At 35.7% G+C, this 17,099-nt stretch overlaps 1 long non-coding RNA gene across 1 annotated transcript in view; it reads left to right on the forward strand.

The window, feature by feature from the left end:
* Positions 1-16,640, forward strand: part of LOC145293951 (uncharacterized) — a 38,088-nt gene extending 21,448 nt beyond the window's left edge. The window contains exon 2 of the long non-coding RNA XR_013869798.1: positions 16,479-16,640. This is a non-coding gene — a long non-coding RNA (uncharacterized LOC145293951). The remainder of the gene's footprint in view (positions 1-16,478) is intronic.
* Positions 16,641-17,099: the final 459 nt, after the last annotated feature.

The raw sequence follows: 17,099 nt of genomic DNA on the forward strand, positions 1-17,099 counted from the left end.
CTGATGGACGTAGATCGTCCCAGGTCATCCGTCTAGGAGAAGGAAAACTCTGAAGCTAAACCTAAGGGGAGGGAAGCCCCTCCATTCTTGGATGGCATCCTTCCTAGAGCTGGTGACTTGAACAAATTACTGGTCTGCAAACCTAAACTGCTTAAGGAGTAGATAGGAACTGTCTATCGCTTGGCTTCCATACTCCTTCTTTGCCTATTAGCTAGGCATAGAGGTCGAAGCACAGGGATTCGACAGAAACACTCAGTGGTCGATCTTGTTTCCTGACTAGGGCAATGAACACCGATTTCCCCCTCTCCCGACACATCCCATCCCCCTCTAAACTGGGCAGTTGGGAGCGCTTGAACATCATAATGCCAGTACAAGTAGATTAGGTTGACCATCGTCTGATGGGTGGAGGGTACCGGATTGACAGTTCCTGGCTGCTGTTTCCGACTGGTAGTACAGGAGCCCTAACTCTTTGGTAGCACTTAGAGCAGCTGCTCCATCAACAGTTGAATAATATCGGGATGTTTGCAGTGTATATGGAAAGGAACCCTGCACTCATCCCTGGTGGACTTTCCTGAGGTCACAGTCCTAGTAGATGGAAGGTCAGATGATGGTCTACTTGTGTTGCACGCCTGGTGTTCTGCATAACCAACTGTTCAGCACCCCTTACCTAACTGAAACTTAAAAAAAGAAAATGACAGTACAATGTAAAATTACGCTTAAACCAGGACAAAACTCAAAGAAATTCAAATTACCTCCTCCCTTGATGCTTGCATTTACTAACATCCGTGGGCTTAGAACTAATTTAAATGATGTTGAAGCATACACCCCGGCTATCTTAGCACTAAGTGAGACTAACCTACACTCCTCCATCCCCTCTAACTACTTTAACATGCCCGGATATCTCCCACTCTGCCGTAAGGACTCTGACAGACATATGCACGGGCTTGGAGTCTATATTCGACCCCCCCCCCTGACTAGAGAAAGAAATCTAGAATCAGATGATCAAGCCTTTATGTGCTTTAGACTTAACACGCAACATAATATTAATTACTTTTATTTTCTCTACCGCTCTCCCTCGACTCAGGACTGTACCCTAATAAACAAAGTCTCTGACAGCATAGATACAGCACTTTCCCTCGACACTAGCGCACAAGTTCATGTATTTGGTGACTTCAATGTCCACCACAGTAACTGGCTTGGATTCTCTAATGACACAGATGCAGCTGGTACCACAACACATAGCTTCTCTATATCTCATTCCCTATCACAGACAGTTATGTTTCCAACCTGTTTCCCTGACCAGCAAGAGCAACACACATCACTTTTAGATCTGTTTCTGACCACAGTTCCTGATGATTGTGTTACAAACGCCCACAGCCCACTTGGGAATACTGATCATGTAGTGTTAATAGTTAAAATCACCCTAAACTCTAGAGCCAAAATGGAAGAGCCATTGCTCAAAACAATGGGATATTATAAAAAGGCTGACTGGGAAGCCATCAGGGAACTCATTAGAGACGCCCCATGGCGAAATATCGTTTCACTTCCTGCTGAACAATGCGCAAATGGTTCAAAACAGCAATTGAAGTACATGTCCCCACGCGGAAATTTTATAGCAAGCCCCACTCTCCCCAATGGTTTACTTCCACATGTGCAGCTGCCATCGCGTAAAGGCAGCACGCATACCACAGATTTAATCGACATAAATCCAGTTCAAACAGACAGAAGTATATAGAAGCCAGAAGTAACTGTAAGAAAGAAAAAGCGACAGCTAAGAGAGAATTTACTGAAACCACTCAAAAACGCATCGAAGCTCAGAAATTAGGAACCCGTGACTTCTGTAAAATCTACAACAGTGTAGTAAATAATGGGCAATCAACAATTCCCCCACTATCCAACAATGATGAAGTTGTTTGCTCAGCAACCGAGAAGGCTAACATGCTTGGCAGTCGTTTCGTCTCCACACTAGACCCTGCTAACCACCCTCTTCCAGACTTTCTTTTACGGACAGACGCCACACTTGACGATCTGAAAATCACCCCTTCTCAGGTGCATGCCATTATAAAAAATCTTGACACTGCAAAAGCATGTGGACCTGATATCATCTCGGCTGTGCTATTAAAAAAGTGCTCTGCCGAAGTAGCTCCAATCCTGTCCAAACTTTACAACAAATGCCTTAACAAATCTTGTTTTCCTGCCTGCTGGAAAACTGCTTCTGTAGTACCAGTTTTTAAGAATTCTGGCGAAAGAATTGACCCAGCAAATTACCGCCCCATTAGCCTCCTCCCACTTTTTGCCAAAATATTTGAGTCCATAATTAACCAAACTCTAGTTCATCATCTTACAGATGCTAAACTTCTTACCAACCAACAATATGGATTTAGACAAGCCTGTTCCACAGCAGACATTCTAACTGTAATGTCTGAGCATATATACCATTCACTTGACAAAGCAGGGGAGGGTAGAGCAGTAGTTCTAGATATATCTAAGGCTTTTGACAGGGTATGGCACGAAGGTCTTCTCAGGAAAATCAGATCATACGGTATCACTGGAAGAATACTTAACATAATTAAATCCTTCTTAGATAAGAGAAAAATCCAGGTTGTCCTCGATGGCCGTACATCTAAACAATATGATATAAATGCGGAAGTGCCTTGGGGGTCTATCCTTAGACCTCTATTATTCCTAATATGCATAAATGACCTTCCTGGCAAAATTGTCTGTGAGATGGGTATATATGCTGATGACACCACGCTCTATAACAGACATGACAGGAAAACAAATGAACACATATCTAAAGAAATGGCAGAAACACTAGAGGATGACCTCCAATCTGTAGTGGAATGGGGACAAAAATGGATGGTCATATTCAATGTTGCCAAGACTAAACTTGTTTCCTTCAATAACTACAAGAAACCTTCTCTACCACCAATAGCAATGGCCAAAGACTTTTTATCTGAAAGCACATCTTTTAAACTCCTCAGCCTAACATTCACAGGAAACATGAGTTGGAATAATTACATTGAGAGCATTGCCAGGACCACTGCGAAAAAGGTAGGTTCTCTCTACCGTGCTAGAAAACTACTGACCCCTGAAAGTATCCTGTACCTCTATAAGGCCACCATTCGCCCATGTATGGAGTATTGTTGTCATATTTGGGCTGGTGCAGTGTGCAGTGGTGCACTGGTGCATCTGTATCGATTCCAATTCTTTTAAAATAGGATTTGTTTTTTGCTTTTGTTTTTTGTTGGGTGGATTACCATAAAAGTCCATGTAATGTGTGTATATATTTTTGCAAGCATAAAAATACACTTGGAGACGGAATCTATAGATTTTAGGTTTATGTTGGAATTATTAATGCGAGATAAATTTTTAAACTGCAATCTTGTTTTTAATGCTGTGAAAGTTGTAGGAGTTGTCTCCCTTTGACAGCTTCAGATTTCTGCTTATTTCTCTATTTATTTAATGGCAACTTGTCTGGTTTACGCTGACGTCTCGTTTTAAGTAACTAGGAGTTATCTCCCTTTGACTGTTTACAAAAACGAGTGTATGACGTGCTCTCTCTCTCTCTCTCTCTCTCTCTCTCTCTCTCTCTCTCTCTCTCTCTCTCTCTCTCTCTCTCTCTCTCTCCGTTTGTAATCGTGTAAATAAACAGCCATGTCTTTCTACGCCTCTGTGTGCAAGGCTAAAAAAAATGTTACGTTATTAATTGATTTGTTTTTTTTTGTCAACCATTGATATTATTTTCATATAAATTTTATTTCAAAGAAAAAGGTATATTTTCTTTATTTAATTCATAATTAAACTAACAAAGATTATTAAATAACCTACTAGTATTTTAAAATCAATAAATATTTATCATTTTATTAGTAGTACCATCAATGTAAAATTCAGTTAAAAACTACAAAGGGTTGCATGTTTTTAAACCAGACATTTTCCCGAGGGAGAGCCATGCCTTGATGTCCTACGTGTACTATCTTGGCAGCTCTGTTTTGTAGGCAGTACTATTCAGCATCCTTTTAGGATGATGCTATCCTCATGTGCTAGCGAAAGTTCAGCATGGTTGGTATGTAGCGAATGAAACGTTGTTTTGTTTATGCCCTCAACAATATGCCATGTTGGTAAGAATGAATTGAATAACGGTGGTGAGAATCTTGTCTTTTGTGGCTTCTACTGCAACTTCATCAATTGTCATTGCTTTGGGGCTTGAAGTTGAGAGAATATAGTTTATATATTCCTCTGCTATCTTCTGTTCCCTGTTGCTTTGTGGCAGGTTATTGGGTGACGGCTGAGATAGTCGGCTGAGTAGTCGTGGCCTGGTTGGTATGTAACAGTTAACTCATAGTGTTTTGTTCTCAAAACCCACTGTTTAATGCGTGTTTATAATTGGGAGAGGGTATTATTGCAAAGTAGCAATCGGCTGCTGCCTCTTTCAGTTTCCTATAAAACTCCTTTATGTAAGGAGTGGTCTGTTTTGTTTTGCGAAATACAAATCTGTTGTATTCCATATTATTTTGTGGATTGAAAGTGACTCTGCACAGCCAAGACGAGTTTATCGAAGTGCGTTTCATTCTCCCCTGGTGTTGTTTGTTCAGGCGGTAGTTCATTGATAAGGTCGTTTGTATCTTTACCCACAAAAGTTAACAGAATCGCCTTTTGTTATGAGCCACAAAGTAGTTTTTAGTCTGCTGAGATATTTTGCCCATCTGGGTGCTTTGGGTTCCGAATTGCAGTTGAATTCAGGGTAGTGTGAAAAAGTGTTTGTTTTTTGTTTTTTGTTTTTTGTTTTTTGTTTTGGAGTAAACGACTTTATCCTCGTTCGTCACTGTATTGTTAAGAAGAGAGTTAATTGATATTGATTAAATATCAATTATTACCACGGTGGGTATGTCAAGAGGAATACAGATTCAGAGAGAGAGAAAACAAACACGTGCTTCAAGCTATGGTAAAATCCAGAGTGATCCAGAATCCGGATGTCCCAGGAGCCTTAACTTCTGTGACCTTCGATTATCTCTCTCATTAATATAACTCGTGTTTGGAGGTGTGTGTTGAGCATAAAAAAAAAAAAAAAAGGTGGTAGTAGGCGAGCAGGCTCGAACCAGTACCGTAAAGGAGGAAAAGAATGTGAAAAAAAAATTGTGACGTCTTTGCTGTTGCGCCCATCGGCAAACTGGTAGTGGCAAAGGTTTAAATTAAAGTTAGTCAATCGAAAAGAAAGGATGACTTTTAAAAGTATCTGCGAAAAAAGTGATCCCTCCCTGTAGAAAAGTGCCCAGTTGAGGGTGAAGGAATTAATGTTTTTGGCCAATTTTTTGATATTTGTAATCCAGAAGGTTGATCTTCAAAACAATATCAATCTCGTGAAAATCCGTCGCGTCTATCAAAAGTTATAGGCATACATACATACATACATACATACATACATACATACATACATACAGACAGACAGGTGAGATTTATATTATAGATGTTGACAGGAAGAACATTGTAGTCATGACGTCACCTCACACACGGCTTGGTCATTTGCATACAGCTGCCATGTGTGTGTCTACATTCTGTTACACAATTACCAATTCTGATACAATTACCAATTCTGATTCTTTCAAAATGTTTAAATATTTAGCTATAGAGTTGATGTTTTTTTTGGTTTGTTTTTCTTTTTTAAATTTCGGTTTACCATAAAAATGCATGTAATATATGCATATATTTTTGCAAATATAAAAATATATATTGTGATAAGCGATTGATTTTGTTGAATTGGTAGTTTAAAATAAATAAATATTTATTATTTTATCATTTGTAATAGAAAGTTGAATTTTACTCAAACACAGACAAAAAAAAAAAGATGATCAAAAATCTTTTTTGGCATTGGAAATTATGCTAAAAAGTTTTCTGATTCTGATACTAATTCCGATACCCTTAAAGTTCCGAGTTTTCCGATTACCGATTCCAATTAATCATCCCAACAGTAATGCGCATGCATATTATCAGGGTCACCTGATGAAGGTTCTGAATCTTCACCACACACAGTCATTCACAATGGAGAGGATGTAAACCACAACTGTAAAATGGCCTATTTTATGCATCACATCGTGCTGGGTGCATGGAGACCAGTTGAAGATACGCATAGAATACCATCTAAGAATGGTATTATTCCCCTGCATGAACACAGAACCCAAATCAAACCCAAAACAAGGCAACTACAATACACCATCTTCAGACATGTTCTACAGAAGCGATACGTGTTGAGGTTACCGACATATTTCAGCATGGCCATGTGTGTTATAATTGATACACAGTCTGTCTGTCAAGGATTGATACAGGGTGCCCCAGAAAAAACGGGCCCCGTGTACACTTTATGTGATATCTCTATTCTTTATTCACCGATTGCCCTTATTTTACAGAACATGGCAGAATCAACGAACATGAGACCCCAGTGGGAGCTGGGACAAAGAATACACTGTGTTAAATTTTACTACAAGACAGGCTCATTTAAGAAAACCCAGGACAGTTTCATGCGTCAGTTCGAACATGAAAAGGCTCCATCCAAAAGCAGAATTCAGAACTGGGTGGACCACTTCGAAAAGTATGGGACCGTGGAGAACCTCAACGCTGCCAGAGAGAACCGTCTAAGCCACTCGGGACGTCCCAAGAAGCGAACAGCCGAGCTGATCAAAAACGTGAGAGAGTCTCTCCAGCAGAGTCCAAAACGCTCTGTGCATAAGCGAAGTCAGTCCCTTGGTATGTTCCGTGAGACTTGCAGGAGAGTGCTGGTGAATGATATCAGGGCTTACCCATACAGAATACAGATGCTGCAGACTCTTACAGCCTCAGATAAGAAGCACAAGAGGGCTATGGCAGTCAAGATGCTCGAGAAGATCGAGGAGACACCAAGTTTCCTTAACCTCCTTTGGACCTCAGATGAAACCCACTTCCATCTTGATGGAAAGGCGAACTCCAAGACAAATGTCTTTTGGGGGTTCTCCAAACCCAATGAAGTAGCCACCAAGCCCCTGCACTCTCCTAAGTGCACGGTGTGGGCTGCAATCTCGGTCAGAGGGATCATTGGACCAATCTTCATTGACGAATCTGGCGCAGCAGTGACAGTCACTAAGGAGCGGTATGTGGAGGTCCTCTAAATCTTCAAGAGTGAGCTCCAGACCATTTACCCATCGCTCATGAGCAAGTTCTGGTTCCAGCAGGACGGAGCAAGTTCTCACACCTCAAACCTGTTCAGAGATTGGCTGAAAGAGAACTTCGGAGGCCGAGTGATCAGTCTCAAGACTGATTTTGAGTGGGCACCTCATAACCCAGTCCTAAGCCCCCCCCCCCCCGATTTTTTTTATTTGGGGCTATTTTAGGGACAGAGTCTATGCAAGGAAACCCAGAACCATCACGGAACTCAAGGAAGCCATCAGGGAGGAGATGAGAGCCATTACCAATTGGGTCTGTAAGAACGTCCTGGACAACTTCGTGCTGCGCCTGAAGAAATGCACGGAGCTAAATGGAGGCCATCTAGAACATATGCTGTAGAACGGAAAAAAAATGCCAAAGATCCTAGTGTTTTGATGTGATGTTTTGAAGATAATAAATTAGTTATGACCAAAGTTTCATTTCATTCGGACAAAACACTAAGAAACAGGGCCTAATTAAAGTCGGGACCCGTTATTTTTGGTCACTCTGTATGAGATCTCATGACAGCAAGTAATAATGCAAACATAGTGTTATAGCAATAAAAAGAGGAATAACTCTAAATGAAGAAATTAGTTATCACCCTTTATCGGTCCTTAAAAAGACTGGAGAGTTCTATAGGGGAAGTCAAGCAAAATGGCGACATTGCCGGATATTCAATATAATCATATTATATATATATATATATATATATATATATATATATATATATAATGCTCCCTATCTTGGGTTGAGCATTTCGGGAAGTGATATACCAACTGCCATTAGCATATAAAGCAACGCTCTTTGTGTAAACAAATCAATGTCAAAGCTAAACATCGTTAAATTCATTACCCACACAGCAGCGGCCGTATAGCGTAATGGTGAGAAGCCTTGACTGTCATTTGGGCGGTGAGGTTCCGATCCTGGCTTGAGGCAGTTGCCTGTCTAGCCGCACTGATGAGCTGTGAAACAGCGAAACAGTACTGTATGTGGATGACTATACCGACCATAATATAAGGAACGGAAGCATAAAATGTATTATTTAAAAATGTGTTATTAGCAATCACATTTTTACTGAATCAAGATTAAGGTGTAATGCATAAATATTAGATAAAGTTAGAAAATCTTGCATAATAGTTTTCTTAAAAATAAAGATTAAATGGAACAAAGGAAATAAACGACAAAAGTTAAGGAACAATCTTGTAAATACTTGATTGTAAGTGTTATAGCGATAAATAAGGGAATAACTCTAAATAAAGAAAGTTAGAGTTATCACTCTTTATCGGTTCTGAAAAAGACTGGAGAGTTCTAGAGGGAGAGTCAAGCAAGATGGCGGCATCGCCGGACACTGAATATCCTTCTGTAAATAATTTAATGTTTCTGCCACGAATAAAATGTGTTAAAATTCAACGAGCTTGTCTACTTGTTATTAGAATATCCAGCGATCCCGACATCACATTTCTCCGAACACAACACAGATACAAACGGAAGTTTGTGATCATGTGTGTCACATCTTCAGCAAGACTTTTACAAGTAAATCTCGGCTGCTGAGCCATCTGCATGTCCATAACCAAGCTATGCAATTGTGCAGCAGCGATGGCCTTCTTCTGTACAGAAGTGATAATCAGCATAAATATAGATTGGCTTGGACGTATCTTTCTTAGAACTTGTAGTGCTCGTTTATTTATAGTTCAGGGTGGGTCTTCCTATTAACTGCATTATGTATGACACACGGATAATTCAAATTCCATTGTTATTTCATCAACAACATCTACGTCAGATGAGCTGAATCAAGTTTTTCCTCGATCACTCTTAAATGTTGAACTTCAAAACAATTTGTAAACTGCATTTTAGGGTCAATACTAAACAGCACATTTTTAGGAGGCTATTTCTTTCCTGAAGACATTTCTAATTATAAAAAAAATGAAATTTCACTCCATCATGGCTGCAATGTCCTTCCTGTAAACATCTATAATATAAATCTTACCTGTCTGTTTATATATATATATATATATATATATATATATATATATATATATATATATATATATATATATATATATAGGTATGTATGTCTGTCTGCCTAAAACTTTCGACAGAGGCGACGGATTTTCACGAGATCAATCTCATTTTGAAGCTCGACCCTTCGGACGACAAATATTGAAAAATTGGCCCAAAACATTAATTCCTTCACCCTCAACTGGGCACTTTTCTACAGGGAGGGGTCGCTTTTTTCGCCGATATTTTCAAAAGTCATCCCCTCTTTTCGATTGTCTAACCTTAATTTAAACCTACGTCACTTCCGGTTTGGCGATGGGCGCAATAGCAAAGACATCACGTTTTGGTTTTTTTTTGCACATTCTTTTCCTCTTTCGTGGTCGGGTTCGAGCCTGCCTGCCTACTACCAATTTTTTTGTTTTTTTTTTTTGGTTTGCTCAACACACACCTCCAAACACCCGGGCAATGCCGGGAACCCAGATTTGTTACAAATAAATCAGAAAAGTTTATATTTTACTACCACTACTACTACTACTACTTCATCATCATCAAAAACATCATCATCATGCTCGTATATTTTGGACAGCTTTTATAAATTGACTTCCGAACTAACCAATCACATCCATCATATCAGTTCTCTCCATGCAACGCATATCCTCAATCCTCACTGGCCAGGTTTGACTTCCAGACATCATTACACAGCATACACATGCCTGGTCAACAGTGGTAATGCTCTACTTATTAGTAATGGCAAGAGTAACTTGGAGTTAATACCTTCACTCATAACTCTTGCAATCACATTAGTACCTGTTCCATTCTGTTATCCAATGGTATCATCAAAGTAAGAAAATATATCATTATTTTTAATAAATATATGAAGTATCTATCTATCTCTCTGTCTGTCTGTCTGTCTGTCTGTCTGTCTGTCTCTCTCTCTCTCTCTCTCTCTCTCTCTATATATATATATATATATATATATATATATATATATATATATATATTTCATATTCATCAAAAATAATATGAATAATGTAACTACTGTTGGTTGAATCACTCAAGCCCTGCACCCAAATATCATTATTTTTAATAAATATATGAAATATATATATATATATATATATATATATATACATCCATAGCCTTGAGCCCCTGGAGGGGCATAGGCCATCTACAACTTTGTAGATGCTTTTGTAGTGAGGAGTTCTTTTTACAGGATGAGGGTACTGGCCCCACGTCCAACCTTCCCAGAAGGTAATTGCAGCACCTAGCCTTCCCAAATGGTCACCCATCTGGTACTGGCCAGGCTCAATGTTGGTTAACTTTGGTGATCTAGCGAGAACCGGTGTGTCAACGTGATCGTGCCGTATATATATATATATATATATATATATATATATATATATATATATATATATATATATATATATATATAAGAATAAAAATTACAATAAGTTTACCAAGGTAATCAAAATGGTAAACTTAAAATATATTATAAATATTAATTTCTTTTTATTATTTTTCTTTTGCCTCCTGTTCCCCTTACCTCACCTTTTTTTAACCAAGTAAGATCTGTGACTTACTTGTAGTTTCATTAAATACTTTTATATGCAAAATCCGATCCTGCATTTTGCCAATTCCTGCCCTCTGATGAGAAGGAGAGTATTTCTTCGAAACTCCGCGGATTAAGGACTATTACTTATCTTGTGTTTCCTTTTTTAAAATTAAATATGTTTTTAACTCTTTTTCAAGATGTCTTTTAACATGTTTTATTAATCATTTGTTCATATATATATATATATTTCATATTCATCAAGAATAATCCGTATGAATAATGTAACTACTGTTGCTCGAACCACTCAAGCCCTGCACACAATTATTTAAATCCAAGCCTCTTACCGATCGACCGTCATGATCGCCACATTTCAAATGAGATAGAACTAAGCTTTATATTTTATTTGCACATTCTGTAGGAAACAGACAGTGTTCTATCTACCCAAAGAAGAGAACTGACAATGTTATATATATATATATATATACATATATATATATATATATATATATATATATATATATATATATATATATAACTACTTCATTTATTCACATAAATTTAATATACGAAAGTATAGATTTATGCGTAAACTTAAAGTATTTACTTCAAAAGTGCTCAATACGTAGGTAGAGCTAGTTAGTAATTTATAAAATATATATGGCGATTAAGCTACACTGAATATTCTACGTTTCATCCAACTATAGAATTCATCAGGCTGATGAATCCTATAGTTGGATGAAACGCAGAATATTCAGTGTAGCTTAATCGCCATATATATTTTATAAATTACTATATATATATATATATATATATATATATATATATATATATATATATATATATATATATAAGCGCAAACAGTTAATAAAACATATCAAAAAAACACTTAAAAGGAAACACTTGATAAGTGGATAGTCCTTAATCCGCAGAGTTTCAGAGAAATACTTTCCTTCTCATCAGAGGGTAGGAATTAGCAAAATGCGGGATCAGATTTTGCATACAAAAGTATTTGATGAAACTACAAGTAAGCCAAAGATCTTACTTGATAACAAAAAGTGAAGCAGAGGGAATATGGTGAAGAAAAAGGTGATTACACGTGAATGGATAGTCTGGTGAATGGTAAATAATCCAATGACGGTAAAATCCAAAAATATAACTCCAAGAAAGTTAATTGAATTTCCATTTACACAAGTAAAATCCAAGGAAATCACGTAATTGGAAGATGGTCCAAAATAATCCAAAAGGCCGAAATCCATGGAATAATTCACAAATATGTACAAGGAAAAAGGGAAAAATTCCAATAATATTAATAAAAGAAAAATAAGATATGCTTTTCACACGGCTGCCGAGACATTTTATTTTATATATATATATATATATATATATATATATATATACTAGCTATACCCTGCCACGCGTTGCTGTGGCTAAATTTGGTGTAATGGAAAATTCTAATAAAAAGAGAAAATGCATGTTTCTTATATTCTTAGTACAGCAATCCACTCTAAAAAAAAAAGAAAAAAATGAAAAAAATGGTACTCATGCAGAATTGGATCCTGATCCTCAGGATTACCGTCAATCATTGCTTGGGCTCGACCAACAATCAGTGGATAAAGCTAACGTTGAAACGCTAAATGTTTTTTTTTTTGTTTTTTTTTTCTGTATACAAAAATGTGAGTTAGTAATTAATATTTGAGTGATGGGGGGGGGGGGGTTACTATACACAGATTCGAAAAAGTTGTTCAAAAACAAATGAAAGCAAAGGTAAGGTAAGTTACATTTCTACCTAACTGGATAATTTTTTAGTGTTTTTATGTAAGGTAAAATGTTTAATCGGCTGGAAAAACAGAAATGGTTGCAGACTGTTGTCCGCCACCATTTGTATCTTTCAAATACACCGATAAACACTGTTTTTTGAGCTGACTAAACGTTACATTAAATGAAAAGGGTTTGTATTAGCAGATACAAAGAAGTTGTCAAAAAATGAATATATAACAAATAAATGTTATCAAAAGGCAAGAAAAGTAAATGTTCTACCTAACTGGATAAGATTGTAGTGTTTTTATGTAATGTATAATGTTTAATCAGTTCAAAAACATGCAGTGTTTATTGGTATATTTGAAAAATACAAATGGCGGCAGACTATCGAACACGTCAAGTATGGGGGAATTTTGGGAAAATGAGTTTAAACTAAAAAAACTATACAAAATACTGTTAGGAACTCACTCAATATATGTTACTGTGATGTAGGCTGACATATAATCAGTGGTTTTAAATTTTGATCGATACAGGTAACGACTTTTAGTGATTACCTGGTTTGAGGATATTATACAACTAAATGGCAAATCTGCGCCAAAAATCCGGTATTATTTTACTTTAAGGCCCGTCTCATGTTCGTATATAACGAAATATTTTATTGTAGATTCCAGTGTGCTAAAAACGAATCTGCAAACCGTTTCCGTCGCAAAAAGAAAGTTTTCATGATATGAAGAAATTACTTTTTCGAAAAGTGGGTGATCACTTTTCAATTCAAATTTAACTTAGAATGAGCACCCACTTTCTGGCCACCGGAGAGAGGGGCATTTTTCTGTGTGTGTGGGGGGGGGGGCGGCCGACCCCCCGCCCCTCCAACCAATTTAAGCAGGTAATTTTAAAGGATTTTCCAAGGGTAGAAAGAAAGCCCCCACCCCAAAAATCGTGGCCACAAAGTGGGTGATCATTTTACGTTAAATTATTATGGAAAAGTGATCCTTCACTTTTTTAAACTAACATTTCTTCATATCTTGGAAACTACTCATTTGCCTTAATTATAAAGGTTATTTTCGTTTTCAGCGACCCCGAAAACCTACAGGAGTGGTAATTTTAAAGGAATTTTCGAGGGTGGAGTAATTCTTTTTTTTTTTTATTCCAATAACATAAGAAATTAAGAATTAGACAAATTTATGGTGCTAATGCACTTACCGATCCGTGCTATTTTTTAAATCGTATTTCCAAGTTTAATTAAAGTTTTTTTTTTTTTTATTCAATTGTATTCTAAATAATGTTAATGCTTCTGTACTGTTCCTTGTCTGCTTAAGTTTAATTTTTGTTTATTAAATCGTTAAGTGAAAGTCCAGAATAGTTACAAAACACCCTCTTCTCCCCATGTTAAGAATGGCTTTTTAAATAATAACGTTATTATTTCAGCACGGATCAATAAGTGCACGAGTATCCAATTTCTTTAATAAAGAAGAAGCATTCATATTTTAGAATAGATGCAAAACTCCCTCCCCATGTTAAGAATAGCTTTCTAAATAACGGTATTATTTCAGCACAGTACCTTCTCTGCATAAGTACTATTTTTTGTTTATTAAATTGTTAGGTGAAAATATAAAATAGTTACAGAACACTCTCCCTTTCCCATGTTAAGAATGGCTTTCTTAATAGCGTTATTTCAGCACAGTATCTTCTCTGCATAAGTACCATCTTTCGTTTATTAAATTGTTAGGTGAAAGTATAGAATAATAACAAAACGTCCTCCCCATGTTAAGAATGGCTTTCTAAATAACATTATTATTATATTATTATGGTACTTTCTCTGCATAAGTACCATGTTTTGTTTATTAAATTGTTAGGTGAAAGTACAGTACTCATGCAGAGAGTGATCCATGTTTTAATAATAACGTTAATATTTAAAAAGCCATTCTTAACATTACAATTGAATAAAAAAAACATAATAAAACTGTAATTAAACCTGGAAATACGATTTAAAAAATAGCGCGGACAAAAAAAAAACTGTACTTTACCAACCAATCTTATATCGAAAAACAAAAAAAAAACTCAAAAAGGAAGCAACAAACTTTTTTTTTGGCCTTATATAATAAGGAAAAAATTTGTAAATTAAAAAATTTGGAAGATAAACAAATGAATTATGTTTTTTTTTTGTTTTTTTTTACTTATCGAGTTAACAGAAAGTGAAATCTTTCGTCAATTCGTAGCTGTGAAATGAATCGAACCGGAAGTTCAGTTTTATCAACAGAACAGATTCGCAGTAACAGCTTACGAAAATATATTTATTTTATTTAATATTTTAATAATTCGCGCAGCACGGTACCTTCTCTGCATAAGTACTATCTTTTGTTTATTAAATAGAATAGTGACAAAACGTCCTCCCCATGTTAAGAATGGTTTTCTAAATAACGTTATTATATTATTATGGTACTTTCTCTGCATAAGTACCATGTTTTGTTTATTAAATTGTTAGGTGAAAGTACAGTACTCATGCAGAGAGTGATCCGTGTTGTAATAATAACGTTAATATTTAAAAAGCCATTCTTAACATGGGGAGGGGAGGGTGTATTTTAACCTTACAATTGAATAAAAAAAAACATAATAAAACTGTAATTAAACCTGGAAATACGATTTAAAAAATAGCGTGGACAAAAATAAACTGTACTTTACCAACCAATCTTATATCGAAAAACAAAAAAAAACTCAAAAAGCAAGCGACAAACTTTTTTTTGGCCTTATATAATAAAGAAAAAATGTGCAAATTAAAAAAATTTGAAGATAAACAAATGAATTATGTTTGTTTTTTTTTTACTTATCGAGTTAATAGAAAATGAAATCTTTCATCAATTCGTGGCTGTGAAATGAATCGAACCGGAAGTTCAGTTTTATCAACAGAACAGATTCGCAGTAACAGCTTACGAAAATATATTTATTTTATTTAATATTTTAATAATTCGCGAGGTAAATTTATTTTAATAGCATAAAAACATACCTCGATTCTAAAGATGGGTTGTCTGAAAATTTCAAATAAATTGGTAACGTAGAAATATGGTTTTATTCACTTGTAACGAACCAAATTTACATTTTTATGTATATATATATATAAAGAGAGAGAGGGGGAGAGAGAGAGGAGAGAGAAGGTGAGAGAGAGAGTAAGGTAATGTCCATTCATAATATTCTCGTCCCAGCTTTGATATCCTAATTAAATTGCAAAATTTCCCACCACCAACCGCAACACGTTTCCTTGAATCACCATTTAAACTGGACATATTTCTCACAGAGGAGGAACTTCTATTTACTTGTTTTTTCAAAAAATGTTTCGATACTGCTTTGCACTCAACAAGGACCTAAAAAGTTTGCAAAATATCTCCACTCCTCTGACTTCAAGAACTTTCTCCTACTGTATATTTTCTCTGTTGTATTTTCATTTTATTTCTTTTCTTTTTTTCACTTGGTCTTTATATCTTTATATTTTTTTACTTGTTTTTTTATAATTAATTATAAAAAGAGGAGAGGAAAATTTGAATGTTTTTTGTTTTCTTTTAATAAAATATGTACATCTTAACGTGTTTTCAAAACAGTTTGTCTGTTTATTCAAAGTTTGGGAAGTAAAGACATAAACAATTATTATAGACATTAGTCTCTCTCTCCTAAGTCCATTCTCTCCAAATAAAACCATGAAGAAAACTTAGAAAACGTCTTGTGTCTTTGATATTCGTCATTAAAAACGTTATTTAAAAAAAATAAGATACAATTTCATGCGTATGTATTTTTCACATCTACGTAACTTTGAAAATTACACAAACACTTTTTTATCAATCAAATATTTTATTGAAGTCAAAAATGCAATAGCATAAAATAAAACGAAATTTTAACAATCCAATTAAAAAGTAATTTAATTCTGAAATTAAATCCACCAAAATGCATTTCAGTTTCTTCATAAAATATCAAACATTTTTATTTTTATTAATTCCATTTATTGCAGTGGATGCAGTCAGGAGATTCAGAGTTCCTATCTCGTCGCGGTTACCACCTGATGAAGACCAGAGCAATAGTTGGCCGAAACATCTTGAAACAACTAAGGAAAGATGAGGATAATAGTCCGCAATAAATAAATTTAATAAATAATACTCATCTCAATAATGAATTCCAATTAAATTTTTATTTTTTCTTACCAGTTGTACAAAAAGAGATTGGATTACCCTTCAATATTCAAAAGAAATTAAAGAAAAAAATAGAAACAGCGTGACTGCTATTAACACAATAAATTCTTTGACCTTTTTGACTATGAACAAGGTGTAGTATCTGTTCTGATGTTACACTTAGTCTATTCTGTCCTTGATCAGTGAAGGAGAAATCCTGATAGATTGAAGCAATTTTTATTTTTGTTTCAATCTAAAGTGTTCCTTTTTGGAGAATCGGATTTTCCCATATTAAAAACTGATCTAACTCTGCTCTTGTGGGGAGTTAAATCAATAGGAATACGACAAGAGAAAATGAACAACCAGTGACTGGGTAGAATTTTAAGTAATTCACAAGTGTATTTTGAGTGTTGTGCGGACTCCAGAAGAGTGTAACTTACAACTGAATTTTACTAAGTACTTTA

The sequence above is a fragment of the Euprymna scolopes genome, chromosome 15 (genome assembly GCF_053919585.1).
Source record: "Euprymna scolopes isolate OS-2025 chromosome 15, ASM5391958v1, whole genome shotgun sequence".
Taxonomy (NCBI): Eukaryota; Metazoa; Mollusca; class Cephalopoda; order Sepiida; family Sepiolidae; genus Euprymna; species Euprymna scolopes.